Raw genomic sequence first — 16,371 nt, 5'->3', positions numbered from 1 at the left:
TCGCCGTCCCTCCAGGGTATCTCAGTATGATATGTTCTCCGCCATTGGGTTGTCATTGTATCATCTTTTTGAGCAGCACAGTAATCATTCATCTGGCCTTTGAGGGGGAATAAATCTCTTACATAAGTTACTCCTCAGGTAATTATGTATATGAGTATCAAGTCTTTAAAATTTTTTTGATACATGGTTGGATAGCTTATTTGACACACTCACTTTCCCAGGAAGAGAATCCTCTTTTCTTGGTGATTTAGAGTATTAGGAGCATAATCTATTGTACTTATCTTAATGTAGAGGTTTCCTTTGGGGCCAATGGGAATAAAAATCCTATAGGACTTAATTAATGGCTCTGGGCTGCTATTTTGTTTGATTTCTTACTTCTGATTTTTCTGATACCCTCTCACTCCCTACCATCTTCTCTCATGGTCCTTCCTTAGTTTTCTCTTGTTTTATCCTGGCATCCTGTACCTCCTACTTTCTCATTCTTATATTTTGCAGTTTCTGGTCTGTTTCTAGTTAAGTAACTGGATAAATAGAATCAGCTCTATAAATAAACTGAGTTAGGGCCTGAGAATCTGGCTAAATTAAGATACTTAAGTATTTTTCCCTTTTGAAGTCAACTAACTAACCCTTTTTAACTTTTTTTTTTTTTTTGAGAGGGCATCTCTCATATTTATTGATCAAATGGTTGTTAACAACAATAGAATTCTGTACAGGGGAGTCAATGCTCAATGCACAATCATTAATCCACCCCAAGCCTAATTCTTGTCAGTCTCCAATCTTCTGAAGCATAACGAACAAATTCTTACATGGTGAACAAATTCTTACATAGTGAATAAGTTCTTACATGGTGAACAGTACAAGGGCAGTCATCACAGAAACTTTCGGTTTTGATCACACATTATGAACTATAAACAATCAGGTCAAATATGAATATTCGTTTGATTTTTATACTTGATTTATATGTGGATCCCACATTTCTCCCTTTATTATTATTATTATTATTTTTAATAAAATGCTGAAGTGGTAGGTAGATGTAAGATAAAGGTAGAAAACTTAGTTTAGTGTTGTAAGAGAGCTAATGTAGATGATCAGGTGTGTGCCTGTAGACTATGTGTTGATCCAGGCTAGACAAGGGCAATAAAACATCCACGGATGCAGAAGATTTCTCTCAAAACAGGGGGGGTGAGGTTCTAAGCCTCACCTCTGTTGATCCCCAATTTCTCACCTGATGGCCCCCCTGCAACTGTGCCTGTCTTAGGTTGTTCCTCCCTTGAGGAATCTTACCCGTCTCTGGCTAACCAGTCATCTTCTGGGGCCATACAGGGAAATGTAAAGTTGGTAAGTGAGAGAGAAGCCTTATTGTTTGAAAAGGTTAGCTTTTTACTTCTTTGCAGATTTATGCCCTGTGGCTTCTATGCCCAACATTTGTCTTGAGGTATCTTTACCACTTGGAGGAATTATGATACTCGGTAAATTCGATATGAGGCACGAATTCTATATAAGGGTTGTAATACCCTTAGGAAGGAAGAAGAAAAGCTATAGAGGTAGCAGATGGAAGAAAACATGGGAAGATTGATTATTTCTTTGATGTATCTTCTTGTAGAGTAACTTAAGCATGTATAGGTTTTAAACTACTAATTAAATTGCACACACACATTAACATAATAGGAATACAGTTACAAAACCAAAACAGATCTATAATTACCAGCCATCTCCAGTGAAGCCAAGAAAACCAGTTAGGCATCCTAGGCATTTGTGAAAATTTGTCTGTGATATGATGGATATTGTCCAACTGTACTTGAACAGTCTGAGAGAAATCAGACAAATTAAAACAGCCCATTCCTGAAAACTGTTCACATCCCTTATGTTCTTTTAACAGTAGATAGTCTGTAGTTGTAAGATTTTGGAGCGCTACAACTTGCACTTCTCCTAATTCTTGGTTGAGTTCCAACAGTATAGATCCAGTCAAATTTGTTGTTTTACTGTATGCACAGGCCAGCCTAGATATCTCCTTCTTCATTCCAATGGCAAGTCCAGGAACCAGTGGGATGAATGCAGCTACAACTGCAGCATCACCTGGATCTTTGTTGGGGTTTTTTGATGATCATCTTCTGGTATGGCTCTTCCAGAGAGTGCTGATGTTGGAAGTTCTTCATATCATATCTTAGTTCATTTTCTGGGTAGGCAAATTAGGCTTTGGTCCTCTGTTAGTCCATTCTTGGGTTCTGTGATTCCACCGCTGCCTTGTTCTTTCAGTTTTTCCTTTGTTCTTATACTCCACAGATGAGTGAAATCATTTGGTATTTCTCTTTCTCTGCTTGGCTTATTTCACTTAGCATAATACCCTCCAGCTCCATCCATGTTGCTGCAAATGGTAGGATTTGCCCTCTTCTTATGGCTGAGTAGTATTCCATTGTGTATATGTACCACATCTTCTTTATCCATTCATCTACCGATGGACATTTAGGTTGTTTCCAATTCTTGGCTATTGTAAATAGTGCTGTGATAAACATAGGGGTGCGTCTGTCTTTCTCAAACTTGATTGCTGCCTTCTTAGGGTAAATTCCTAGGAGTGGAATTCCTGGGTCAAATGGTAAGTCTGTTTTGAGCATTTTGATGAACCTCCATACTGCTTTCCACAATGGCTGAACTAGTTTACATTCCCACCAGCAGTGTAGGAGGGTTCCCCTTTCTCCACAACCTTGCCAACATTTGTTGTTGTTTGTCTTTTGGATGATGGCCATCCTAACTGGTGTGAGGTGATATCTCATTGTGGTTTTAATTTGCATTTCCCTGATGATTAGTGATGTAGAGCATCTTTTCATGTGTCTGTTGGCCATCTGAATTTCTTCTTTGGAGAACTGTCTGTTCAGCTCCTCTGCCCATTTTTTAATTGGCTCATTTGCTTTTTGTTTGTTGAGGTGCGTGAGCCCTCTATATAATTTGGATGTCAACCTCTTATCGGATATATCATTTATGCATATATTCTCCCATACTGTGGGATGCCTTTTTGTTCTGTTGATAGTGTCCTTTGCTGTACAGAAGCTTTTTAGTTTGATATAGTCCCACTAGTTCACTTTCGCTTTTGTTTCTCCTGCCCATGGAGATAATGTTCATGAAGAAGTCACTCATGTTTATGTCCAAGAGATTTTTGCCTATGTATTTTTCTCAGAGTTTTATGGTTTCATGACTTACATTCAGATCTTTGATCCATTATGAGTTTACTTTTGTGTATGGGGTTAGACAATAATCCAGTTTCATTCTCTTACATGTAGCTGTCCAGTTTTGCCAACACCAGCTGTTGAAGAGGCTGTCCTTTCTCCATTGTATATCAATGGCTCCTTTATTGTATATTAATTGACCATATATGCTTGGGTTTATATCAGGGCTCTCTAGTCTGTTCCATTGGTCTATGGGTCGGTTCTTGTGCCAGTACCAAATTGTTTTGATTGCTGTGGGTTTGTAGTAGAGCTTTAAGTCAGGGAGCGTAATTCCCCCTGCTTTATTCTTCTTTCTCAGGATTACTTTGGCTATTTGGGGTCTTTTGTGGTTTCATATGAATTTTAGAACTATTTGCTCTAGTTCATTGAAGAATGCTGTGGGTATTTTGATAGGGATTGCAATGAATCTGTAGATTGCTTTGGGCAGGACGGCCATTTTGACAACATTAATTCTTCCTAGCCAAGAGCATGTGATGAGTTACCATTTGTTAGTGTCCTCTTTAATTTCTCTTAAGAGTGTCTTGTAGTTTTCAGGGTATAGGTCTTTCACTTCCTTGGTTAAGTTTATTCCTAGGTATTTTACCCTTTTTGATGCAATTGTGAATGGAATTGTTTTCTTGATTTCTCTTTCTGTTAGTTCATTGTTAGTGTATAGGAAAGCCACAGATTTCTGTGTACTGATTTTGTGTCCTGCAACTTTGATGAATTCAGATATTAGTTCTAGTAATTTTGGAGTGGAGTCTTTAGGGTTTTTTATGTACAATATCATGTCATCTGCAAATAGTGACAGTTTGACTTCTTCTTTACCAATCTGAATTCCTTGTATTTCTTTGTTTTGTCTAATTGCAGTGGCTAGGACCTCCAATACTATGTTGAATAGCAGTGGGGGGAGAGTGGGCATCCCTGTCTTGTTCCAGATCTCACAGGAAAAGCTTTCAACTTCTCTCTGTTCAGTATGATGTTGGCTGTGGGTTTATCCTATATGGCCTTTATTATGTTGAGGTACTTGTCCTCTATACCCATTTTGTTGAGAGTTTTTGTCATGAATGGATGTTGAATATAGTGAAATGCTTTTTCAGCATCTATGGAGATGATCATGTGGTTTTTGTCCTTTGTTTTGTTGATGTAGTGGATGATATTGATGGATTTTCGAATGTTGTACCATCCTTGCATCCCTGAGACGAATCCCACTTGGTCATGGTGTATGATCCTCTTGGTGTATTTTTGAATTCGGTTTGCTAATATTTTGTTGAGTATTTTCGCATCTATGTTCATCAGGGATATTGGTCTGTAATTTTCTTTTTTTGTGGGGTCTTTGCCTGGTTTTGGTATTAGGGTAATGCTGGCTTCGTAGAATGAGGTTGGGAGTATTCCCTCCTCTCCTATTTTTTGGAAAACTTTAAGGAGAATGGGTATTATGTCTTCTCTGTATGTCAGATAAAATTCCTCAGTAAATCCATCTGGCCTTGGTATTTTGCTCTTGGGTAGGTTTTTGATTACCACTTCAATTTTGTTGCTGGTATTTGGTCTGTTTCAACTTTCTGTTTCTTCCTTGGTGAATCTTGGAAGGTTGTATTTTTCTAGGAGTTGTGCATTTCTTCTAGGCCTTTTAGCTTGTTAACATACAGATTTTCATAGTATTCTCTGATAATTCTTTTTATTTCTGTGGGGTCTGTTGTGATTTTTCCTTTCTCATTTCTGATTCTGGGGATGTGTGTTGATTCTCTTTTTCTCTTAATAAGTCTGGCGAGGGGCTTATCTATTTGTTTAGTTTCTCAAAGAACCAGCTCTTGGTTTCATTGATTTTTTTCTATTGTTTTATTCATCTCAATTTTATTTATTTCTTCTTTGATCTTTATTATGTCCCTCCTTCTGCTGACTTTAGGACTCATTTGTTCTTCATTTTACAATCTCAATAATTGTGACTTTAGATTATTCATTTGAGATTGTTCTTTCTTCTTTAAATATGCCTGGATTGCTATATACTTTCCTTTAGAACTGCCTTCGCTGCGTCCCACAGAAGTTGGGGCTTTGTGCTGTTGCTGTCATTTGTCTCCATATATTGCTTGATCTCTATTTTAATTTGGTCATTGATCCATTGACTATTTTGGAGCATGCTGTTAAGCCTCCATGTGTTTGTGAGCCTTTTTCTTTCTTTGTACTATTTATTTCTAGTTTTATACCGTTGTGGTCTGAGAAGTGGTTGGTAGAATTTCAATCTTTTCGAATTTACTGAGGCTCTTTTTGTGTCCTAGTATTTGGTCCATTCTGGAAAATATTCCATGTGTACTTGAGAAGAATGTGTATCCTGTTTCTTTTGGGTGTAGAGTTCTGTAGATGTCTGTTAGGTCCATCTGTTCTAGTGTGTTGTTCAGTGCCTCTGTGTCCTTACTTATTTTGTCTGGTGGGTCTGTCCTTTGGAGTGAGTGGTGTGTTGAAGTCCCTCAAAATGAATGCATTGCATTCTGTTTCCTCCTTTAATTCTCACAGTATTTGTTTCACATCTGTTGGTGGTCCTGTATTCGGTGCATATATATTTATAATGATTATATCCTCTTGTTGGACTGACCCCTTTATCATTATGTAATGTCCTTCTTTATCTCTTGTTACTTTCTTTGTTTTGCAGTCTGTTTTGCCTGATACAAGTACTACAACACCTGCTTTTTTCTCCCTATTGTTTGCATGAAATATCTTTTTCCATCCCTTGACTTTTCATCTGTATATGTCTTTGGGTTTGAGGTGAGTCTCTTGTAAGCAGCATATAGATGGGTCTTGCTTTTTTATCCATTCTATTACTCTGTGTCTTTTGATTGGTGCATTCAGTCCGTTTACATTTAGGGTGATTATTGAAAGATATGTACTTATTGCCATTGCAGGCTTTAGATTCGTGGTTACCAAAGGTTCAAGGTAAGCTTTTTTACTATCTAACTGTCTAACTTAACTCATGATTATTAAGCTATTATAGACACAGTCTGATGATTCTTTATTTCTCTTCCTTCTTATTCCTCCTCCTCCATTCTTTATATGTTCCGTGTTTTATTCTGTGCTCTTTTGTGTTTCCTTTGACTGTTCATGCAACATGTGATTTTATTTTTTGCCTTCAGTTAGTATTTGTTTGGTCTGCTTTCTTTGCTGTGATTTTATTTTCTCTCGTGACATCTGTTTAGCCTTAGAAGTGCTTCCATCTAGAGCAGTCCCTCTGAAATACCCTGTACAGGTGGTTTGTGGGAGGCAAATTCCCTCAACTTTTGCTTGTCTGGGAATTGTTTAATCCCTCCTTCCTATTTAAATGATAATCGTGCTGGATACAGTATCCTTGGTTCAAGGCCTTTCTGTTTCATTGCATTAAATATATCATGCCATTCTCTTCTGGCCTGTAAGGTTTCTGTTGAGAAGTCTGTTGATAGCCTGATGGGTTTTCCTTTATAGGTGACCTTTTTTCTCTTTTTGGCTGCCTTTAATAATCTGTCCTTGTCTTTGATCTTTGCCATTTTAATTATTATGTGTCTTAGTGTTGTCCTCCTTGGGTCCCTTCTGTTGGGAGGTCTGTGTGTTTCCATGGTCTGCGAGACTATTTCCTTCCCCAGTTTGGGGAAGTTTTCAGCAATTATTTCTTCAAAGACACTTTCTATCCCTTTTTTCTCTCTCCTCTTCTGGTACCCCTATAATGCAGATATTGTTCCGTTTGGATTTGCCACACGGTTCTCTTAATATTCTTTCATTTCTGGAGATCCTTTTATCTCTCTCTGCGTCAGCTTCTCTGTGTTCCCTCTGCGTCAGCTTCTCTGTGTTCCTGTTGTCTGATTTCTATTCCATTAATGGCCTCTTGCATCTCTTCTGTTCTGCTTTTAAGCCCTTCCAGGGATTGTTTTATTTCTGTATTCTCCCTCCCAACTTTATCCATTAGCTCTTGCATTTTTCTCTGCAAGTCCATCAGTATGGTTATGATCTTTATTTTGAATTCTTTTTTAGGATGATTGATTACATCTATTTCCCCAGGTTTCCTCTCAGGTGTTGTCTGGACTATTTTAGACTGTATCAAATTCTTCTGCCTTTTCATGGCAGTAGAGGTTGTCGTGGGGCAGTTGGCGCGTGTGTGAGCTAGGAGAATAAAGTCCGTACTTGCTTGTGGTCCTCTCCCTTTCTTATGGGACTGGTGACCCCTTGTGGCTTGTGCTGGGCAACTGCGTGACGATGGGGCCTCTAAGTCTGGCTAGAGTGGCTGCAGAGGCGGCTCTGCGTGGTTACTGTGGGTGTGGCCACTCTCAGGCTCCTGCTCCCCTATGGCGGGGCTGCATTGGAGGGGGAATGCATGGGAGGCTGTTTATTGCCGTGAGGGGCCTCAGAACTGTGCAGCCTCCCAGGGGGTCGGAGCACCTGAATTTCCCCTGGGTTCCCAGCTGCTGGGCTGTGTGTGCCAGGATGCTTTCATCCAGCTGTGAGGCTCCTGTCCCTTTAAGACTTTCAAATAGCACTCGCTTTTCTTTTTTCCCAGGGGCGCCAGCTTTGGGGACCCGCTTGCCAGTTTTTCTGTTCCGTTTCCCTAGTCTCCAGCACACCACGCACTGTGTGTCTCTGCTCCCGGTGTGGACGGCTAGGGCTGGGTATTTAGCAGTCTTGTGCTTCCACTCCCTCCCTGCTCCGATTCCTCTACTCCCGCCAGGGAGCTAGGGTGGGGTGGTGCTTGGGTCCTGCAAGGCTGCAGCTTGTATCTTACCCCCTTCGTGAGGTGCTGGGTTCTCACAGATGTCGATGTAGCCTGGTTGTTGTACTATATCTTCTGGTCTCTCTTTTAGGACTAGTTGTATTTGTTGTATTTTCCAAAATATATATGGATTTTGGAGGTGATTTCCGCCACCATCTTGACTCCTCAGCTTTGTCTATATTCTTTTTAAAAGCAGTTTTATTGAAATATAATTCACCAATTTAAAGTGTACAACTCCATGGTTTTTAGTATGTTCATAGAGTTGTGCAGCCATCACCACAGTAAACTTTAGAGAGTTTTTATTACCCCTCACACCCATTTGTGGTCACTCCTCATTCCTCCATTACCTCCCAGTTGTAGAAGTCCACTAATCTACTTTTTGTTTCTGTAGATTTGCCTGTTCTAAACATTTCATGCAACATGTGGTCTTTTGCATTTGGCTTCTTTAACTTAGCATAATGTTTTCAGGGTTCATCATGTAGCATGTATCATACTTCATTCCTATTTTTCGCTGAAAAATATTCCATAATATGAACATACTACATTCACCCATTGAGGAGCGTTTGGGTTATTTCCACCCTTTTGGCTATTAAGAATAATCCTGCTATGAACATTCATGCACAAATTTTTGTGTGGACATATGTTTTCATTTCTCCTGGGTATATTCCTAGGAGTAGAGTTGCTGGGTTGTATGGTAATTCTGTGTTTAACTTTTTTATCCACTGTTCAACTTTTTCACAAGCAGCTGCACCAGTTTCTCCACAGTATTGTCAATACTTATTATTGTCTGTCTTTTATTATTGCCATCCTAGTGGGTGTGAAGTGGTATCTCAGTGTTGTTTTGATTTGCATTAAGCGTATATTCTTTTGTATCTGGTTTCCTTTGCTAAAATTCATTATGAAATAACATCTATTTTGATAAGAGTAGTATTGAAATTATTGTAGAAAACTTGAAAAACATGTAAAAGTTGAAAGAGGAAAATTGAAAATGTATAAAAGTTGTTTGGCATATTACTTTCTTTCACTCTTTGGTGTATGTTTTAACCAAACTTTGCAGTTTTGTATTGCATGATTTTCATTTCATATTGTATTAAGGGTAGTTTTGTCACAAAACTCTTCAGGGAGGGAGGAGCCAAGATGACGGTGTGACTAGGGCAGCGGAAATCCCCTCCCAAAACCATATATATTTTTGAAAATACAACAAATACTACTATTCCTAAAAGACAGACCAAAAGATACAGTACAACAGTCAGGTTACATCTACATCTGAGAAAACTCAGTACCTCACGAAGGGGGTAAGATACAACCGCGGCCCAGCGGGACCTGAGGGCTCTGCCCACCCAAGCCTGTCGGCAGGAGGAGAGGAGTTGGAGCGGGGAGGGAGTGGGAACCCAGGACTGCTAAATACCCAGCCCCAGTTATCCGCACCGGGGGCACAGACACACAGTGAATGGTGTGCTGGATATTAGGGAAATAGTAAAACCAGCATGTGGGTCCCCACAGCTGGTGACCCTGGGACAAAAAAAAGCGAGTGCTTTTTGAAAGTCTTAGAAGGACAGGGGCTTCACAGCTGGACAAAAGTGTCCCGGCACACTTGGCCCAGCAGGCTGGGAATCCTGGGGAACTTTGGATGCCCTAACCCCCTGGGCGGCAGTGCAGCTCTGAAGCCCCTCATGGCTATAAACAACCTCCGGTACATTCCCCCTCCCACATAGCCCGGCCACAGCAGGGGAGCAACCGGAGAGCAGCCGCACACACGGCAGCTGCCCAGAGCCTCCTCCGCAGCCACCCAGGCCAGACTCAGAGGCCCCACTGGAGTGTGGCTGCCCGGCACAGACAGAGGAAGCCGGGACAGGGCACGAAGGGTCGCCATTCTCTCAGAAGAGCACACCCGGTGCGCCTGCCTCTCCCCGCAGGGCTCTGGGCTGCCCTGATGGTGGCAGCTCAGGAAATAAAATCAGAAGCTGCTCCCTGTGTGCGGGACATTGTTCTTCCAGCTGACACATATGCCAAGTGCCTACGACTATCTCTATCGCCATGAAAAGGCAAAAGAACTTGATCCAGACCAGAATTACCCAGAAAACCCCTGAGAGGGAGCCTGGGGAGATAGATTTAGCTAATCTTCCCGAAAAAGAATTCAAAGTAAAGGTCATTACCATGCTCATGGTCCTGCAGAGAAATATGCAAGAGCTAAAGGATCAAGTTGGGAGGGAGAATACAGAAATAAAACAGTCTCTGAAAGGACTTAAGAGCAGAAAGGATGAGATACAAGAGGCCATTAATGGAATAGAAATCAGAAAACAGGAACAAAGAGAAGCTGACGCAGAGTGAGAGAAAAGGACCTCCAGGAATGAAAGAATATTAAGAGAACTGTGTGACCAATCCAAACGGAACAATATTCGCATTATAGGGGTACCAGATGAAGAAGAGAGAGAAAAAGGGATAGAAAGTGTCTCTGAAGAAATAATTGCTGAACACTTCCTCAAACTGGGGAAGGAAATAGTCTAGCAGACCACGGAAGCACACAGACCTCCCAACAGAAGGGACCCAAGGAAGACAACACTAAGACACATAATAATTAAAATGGCAAACATCAAGGACAAGGGCAGAGTATTAAAGGCAGCCACAAAGAGGAAAAAGGTCACCTACAAAGGAGAAACCATCAGGCTATCATCAGACTTCTCAACAGAAACCTTACAGTCCAGAAGAGAATGGCATGATATATTTAATGCAATGAAACAGAAGGGCCTTGAACCAAGGATACTGTATCCAGCACGATTATCATTTAAATAGGAAGGAGGAATTAAACAATTCCCAGACAAGCAAAAGTTGAGGGAATTTGCCTCCCACAAACCACCTGTACAGGGTATTTCAGAGGGACTGCTCTAGATGGAAGCACTCCTAAGGCTAAATAGATGTCACGAGAGAAAATAAAATCACAGCAAAGAAAGCAGACCAACCAAACACTAACTGAAGGCAAAAAAAATAAAATCAACTACTCACAAAATCAGTCAAAGGAAACACAAAAGAGCACAGAATAAAACACTTAACATGTAAAGAATGGAGGAGAAGGAATAAGAACAGAGAGAAATAAAGAATCTTCAGACTGTGTTTATAATAGCTTAATAAGTGAGTTAAGTTAGTTAGATAGTAAAGAAGCTTACCTTGAACCTTCGGTAACCACGAATCTAAAGCCTGCAATGGCAATAAGTACATATCTTTCAATAATCACCCTAAATGTAAACGGACTGAATGCACCAATCAAAAGACACAGAGTAATAGAATGGATAAAAAAGCAAGACCCATCTATATGCTGCTTACAAGAGACTCACCTCAAACCCAAAGACATATACAGATGAAAAGTCAAGGGATGGAAAAAGATATTTCATGCAAACAATAGGGAGAAAAAAGCAGGTGTTGCAGTACTTGTATCAGGCAAAACAGACTGCAAAACAAAGAAAGTAACAAGAGATAAAGAAGGACATTACATAATGATAAAGGGGTCAGTCCAACAAGAGGATATAATCATTATAAATATATATGCACCGAGTACAGGACCACCAACAGATGTGAAACAAATACTGTGAGAATTAAAGGAGGAAACAGAATGCAATGCATTCATTTTGAGGGACTTCCAACACACCACTCACTCCAAAGGACAGACCCACTAGACAAAATAAGTAAGGACACAGAGGCACTGAACAACACACTAGAACAGATGGACCTAACAGACATCTACAGAACTCTACACCCAAAAGAAACAGGATACACATTCTTCTCAAGTACACATGGAATATTTTCCAGAATGGACCAAATACTAGGACACAAAAAGAGCCTCAGTAAATTCGAAAAGATTGAAATTCTACCAACCACTTCTCAGACCACAACGGTATAAAACTAGAAATAAATAGTACAAAGAAAGAAAAAGGCTCACAAACACATGGAGGCTTAACAGCATGCTCCAAAATAGTCAATGGATCAATGACCAAATTAAAATAGAGATCAAGCAATATATGGAGACAAATGACAGCAACAGCACAAAGCCCCAACTTCTGTGGGACGCAGCGAAGGCAGTTCTAAAGGAAAGTATATAGCAATCCAGGCATATTTAAAGAAGAAAGAACAATCTCAAATGAATAATCTAAAGTCACAATTATTGAGATTGTAAAATGAAGAACAAATGAGTCCTAAAGTCAGCAGAAGGAGGGACATAATAAAGATCAAAGAAGAAATAAATAAAATTGAGATGAATAAAACAATAGAAAAAAAATCAATGAAACCAAGAGCTGGTTCTTTGAGAAACTGAACAAAATAGATAAGCCCCTCACCAGACTTATTAAGAGAAAAAGAGAATCTACACACATCAACAGAATCAGAAATGAAAAAGGAAATATCACTACGGGCTGCACAGAAATACAAAGAATCATTAGCCAATACTATAAAAATCTATATTATAACAAGCTGGAAAATCTAGAAGAAATGCAGAACTTCCTAGAAAAATACAACGTTCCAAGGCTGACCAAGGAAGAAACAGAAAGTCTAAACAGACCAATTACCAGCAACGAAATTGAAGCGTTAATCAAAAACCTACCCAAGAGCAAAATCCCAAGGCCAGATGGATTTACTGAGGAATTTTATCAGACACACAGAGAAGACATAATACCCATTCTCCTTAAAGTTTTCCAAAAAATAGAAGAGGAGCGAATACTCCCAAACTCATTCTATGAAGCCAGCATTACCCTAATACCAAAACCAGGCAAAGACCCCACAAAAAAGAAAATTACAGACCAATATCCCTGATGAACATAGATGCGAAAATACTCAACAAAATATTAGCAAACCGAATTAAAAAATACATCAAGCAGATCATACACCATGACCAAGTGGGATTCATCTCAGGGACGCAAGAATGGTACAACATTCGAAAATACATCAACATCATCCACCACATCAACAAAACAAAGGACAAAAATCACATGATCATCTCCATAGATGCTGAAAAAGCATTTGACAAAATTCAACATCCATTCATGATAAAAACTCTCAACAAAATGGGTATAGAGGACAAGGACCTCAAGTTAATAAAGGCCATATATGACAAACCAACAGCCAACATCATACTTAACAGTGAGAATCTGAAAGCTTTTCCTCTGGGTTCTGGAACAAGACAGGGTTGCCCACTCTCCCCACAGTTATTCAACGTAGTACTGGAGGTCCTAGCCGCGGCAATCAGACAAAAACAAAGAAATAAAAGGTATCCAGATTGGTAGAGAAGAAGTCAAACTGTCACTCTTTGCGGATGACATGACATCGTACATAAAAAACCCTAAAAACTCCACTCTAAAACTACTAGAACTAATCTGAGTACAGCAAAGTTGCAGGATACAAAATTAATGCACAGGAATCTGTTGCTTTCCTATACACTATCGATGAACTAGCAGATAGAGAAATCAGGAAACAATTCCATTCACAATTGCATCAAAAAGAATAAAATACCTAGGAATAAACCTAACTAAGGAAGTGAAAGACCTGTACCCTGAAAACTACAAGACACTCTGAAGAGAAATTAAAGAGGGCACTAACAAATGGAAACTCATCCCATGCTCTTGGCTAGGAAGAATTAATATTGTCAAAATGGCCATCCTGCCTAAAGCAATCTGCAAATTCAGTGCAATCCCTATCAAAATACCCACAGCATTCTTCAATGAATTAGAGCAAATAGTTCTAAAATTCATATGGAACCACCAAAGACCCGGAATAGCCAAAGCAATCCTGAGAAGGAAGAATAAAGTAGGGGGGATCTTGCTTCCTAACTTCAAGGTCTACTACAAAGCCACAGTAATCAAGACAATTTGGTACTGCCACAAGAACAGACCCACAGACTAGTGGAACAGGATAGAGAGTCCAGATATTAACCCAAACATATATGGTCAATTAATAAAGGAGCCATGGACATACAATGGGGAAATGACTGACTCTTCAACAACTGGTGTTGGGAAAACTGGACAGCTACATATAAGAGAATGAAACTGGATCATTGTCTAACCCCATACACAAAAGTAAATTTGAAATGGATCAAAGACCTGAATGTAAGTCATGAAACCATAAACTCTTGGAAAAAAACATAGGCAAAAATCTCTTGGACATAAACATGAGTGACTTCTTCATGAATGTATCTCCCCGGGCAAGGGAAACAAAAGCAAAAATGAACAAGTGGGACTATATCAAGCTGAAAGTTTCTGTACAGTAAAGGAAACCATCAATAGAACAAAAAGGCATCCTACAGTATGGAAGAATATATTCATAAATGCCAGATCCAATAAAGGGTTGACATCCAAAATATATAAAGAGCTCACGCACCTCAACAAACAAAAAGCAAATAAGCCAATTAAAAAATGGGCAGAGGAGCTGAACAGACAGTTCTCCAAAGAAGAAATTCAGATGGCCAGCAGACAGATGAAAAGATGCTCCACATCGTTAGGCATCAGAGAAATGGAAATCAAAATCACAGTGACATATTACCTCTCACCAGTATGGATAGCCGCCATCCAAAAGACAAACAGCAACAAATGTTGGCGAGGTTGTGGAGAAAGGGGAACGCAGCTACAGTGCTGGTGGGAGTGTAAAGTAGTTCAACCATTGTGGAAAGCAGTATGGAGGTTCCTCAGAAAGCTCAAAATAGAAATACCATTTGACCCAGGAATTCCACTTCTAGAAATTTACCCTAAGAATGCAGCAGCCCAGTTTGAAAAAGAAATATGCCCCCCTCTGTTTATCTCAGCACTATTTACAATAGCCAAGAAATGGAAGCAACCTAAGTGTCCATCAGTAGATGAATGGATGAAGAAGATGTGGTACATATACACAATGGAATATTATTCAGCCATAAGAAGAAAACAAATCCTACCATTTGCAACAACATGGATGGAGCTAGAGGGTATTATGCTCAGTGAAGTAAGCCAGGTAGAGAAAGACAAGTACCAAATGATTTCAGTCATCTGTGGAGTATAAGAACAAAGAAAAAACTGAAGGAACAAAACAGCAGCAGAATCACAGAACCCAAGAATGGACTCACATTTACCAAAGGGAAAGGGACTGGGGAAGATGGGTGGGAAGGGAGGGATAAGGGGGGGATGAAAAGAAAGGGGGCATTATGATTAGCATGTATAATGTGGGTGGGCACGGGGAGAGCTGTACAGCACAGAGAAGACAAGTAGTGATTCTACAGCATCTTACTACGCTGATGGACAGTGAGTGTAATGGAGTTTGTGGGGGAGACTTGGTGATGGGGGAGACTAGTAAACATAATGTTCCTCATGTAATTGTAGATTAATGATACCAAGAAAAAAAAATTTCTTCAGGTCATTGTGAAGGTTTGAAAACCTATTTTAGGATGGTTTCTCGTTGTGATGAACATATTTTTCATAAAAATCTTTCACTTTTTTGGAGTAGAAAATGGTTATCATTTGCAATATATGTGAGTTCTTAAAATCACTAAGAAAACTGCTGTTACTTTTGATTTCTTTAAGATCTATAGAAGTGTAATTCCTGGGTCAGTGGTCATCTGTTTTGAAAGTTCTTAAGTCATATTACCTTATTTTACAGAAGGATTGTGTCATTTACTGTGGAAAAATGTCTGTTGTACTTCACTAAAAGCTTTTAAGTTGATAAGTGGAAAACAGTGTTTTGTTGTTTAAATTTGCATGTGTTCAAGGTGATGTAGGACAGCTTCATCTGTTAGTGAAAGTAGGAATATACCTATCTGGTAGTAATATTTCAGTAATTTGCTGAGTCAACCTAGTTTGATTTCATAGAGTTCTCTTTGTTTGCTGTATATTCACACAGTTGGATTTAGCCTTCACATTCTCCAGGAAGATGACCAAGACCTGAACCTACTAGAATCGGTTGAGATTGGAGCAGACCAGACCAGGCCTAGGCTAGAAGGTTCTAAATTGTCCTTTGCTTAGGAAAAGCCTGGAGCTAGGGTGAGCTGGATGCTTGTACCTGTGCTGGTATTATGCTACCTGATTCTTGTGGTGAGGGTTGAGAGAACTGGCAGAGGAAACAAGCTGAAAAAAAAAAAGAACAGCAGGACTAGCTTCCTGATAAGTGCAGAGAAGCAGAATGGGTATGTGGGCTTGGCTTGTGAACGTAGCCGAGTGCTACTCACAAGCACACAGGGGCCCATCAGTGTTCTCAGTTGAGTTGCACTCCTCTTTGGGGTGGAAGTAAAGTGACCTACACATACTTGGAATGGTGAAACAGGGTGAGAAAGTCAAGGAGTGGGAGAGGCATGAGGTTAGGCTGTGAACTATCTCTAGGCCAAACGTGCATATACTTCTTGTATAATCAGTGTGTGCATTTGTGTACGTACACACACCAATGATACACACACACCCACACAAACACGAAGAGACAAAGTATACATCCTCTTGATTTTGGATA

The 16,371-nt window shown here is 39.8% G+C and overlaps 1 protein-coding gene across 3 annotated transcripts in view; it reads left to right on the top strand.

Annotated features, from left to right (window-relative positions):
- The window catches only part of USP31 (ubiquitin specific peptidase 31), a 96,119-nt gene that overhangs the window by 26,566 nt on the left and 53,182 nt on the right, over positions 1-16,371 (top strand). The window lies entirely within an intron of this gene.

This window comes from Manis pentadactyla, chromosome 10 (assembly GCF_030020395.1).
Source record: "Manis pentadactyla isolate mManPen7 chromosome 10, mManPen7.hap1, whole genome shotgun sequence".
NCBI lineage: Eukaryota > Metazoa > Chordata > Mammalia > Pholidota > Manidae > Manis > Manis pentadactyla.
The sequence above is the reverse complement of the archived record's forward strand: the minus strand, read 5'-3'. Positions and strand labels throughout refer to the sequence as shown.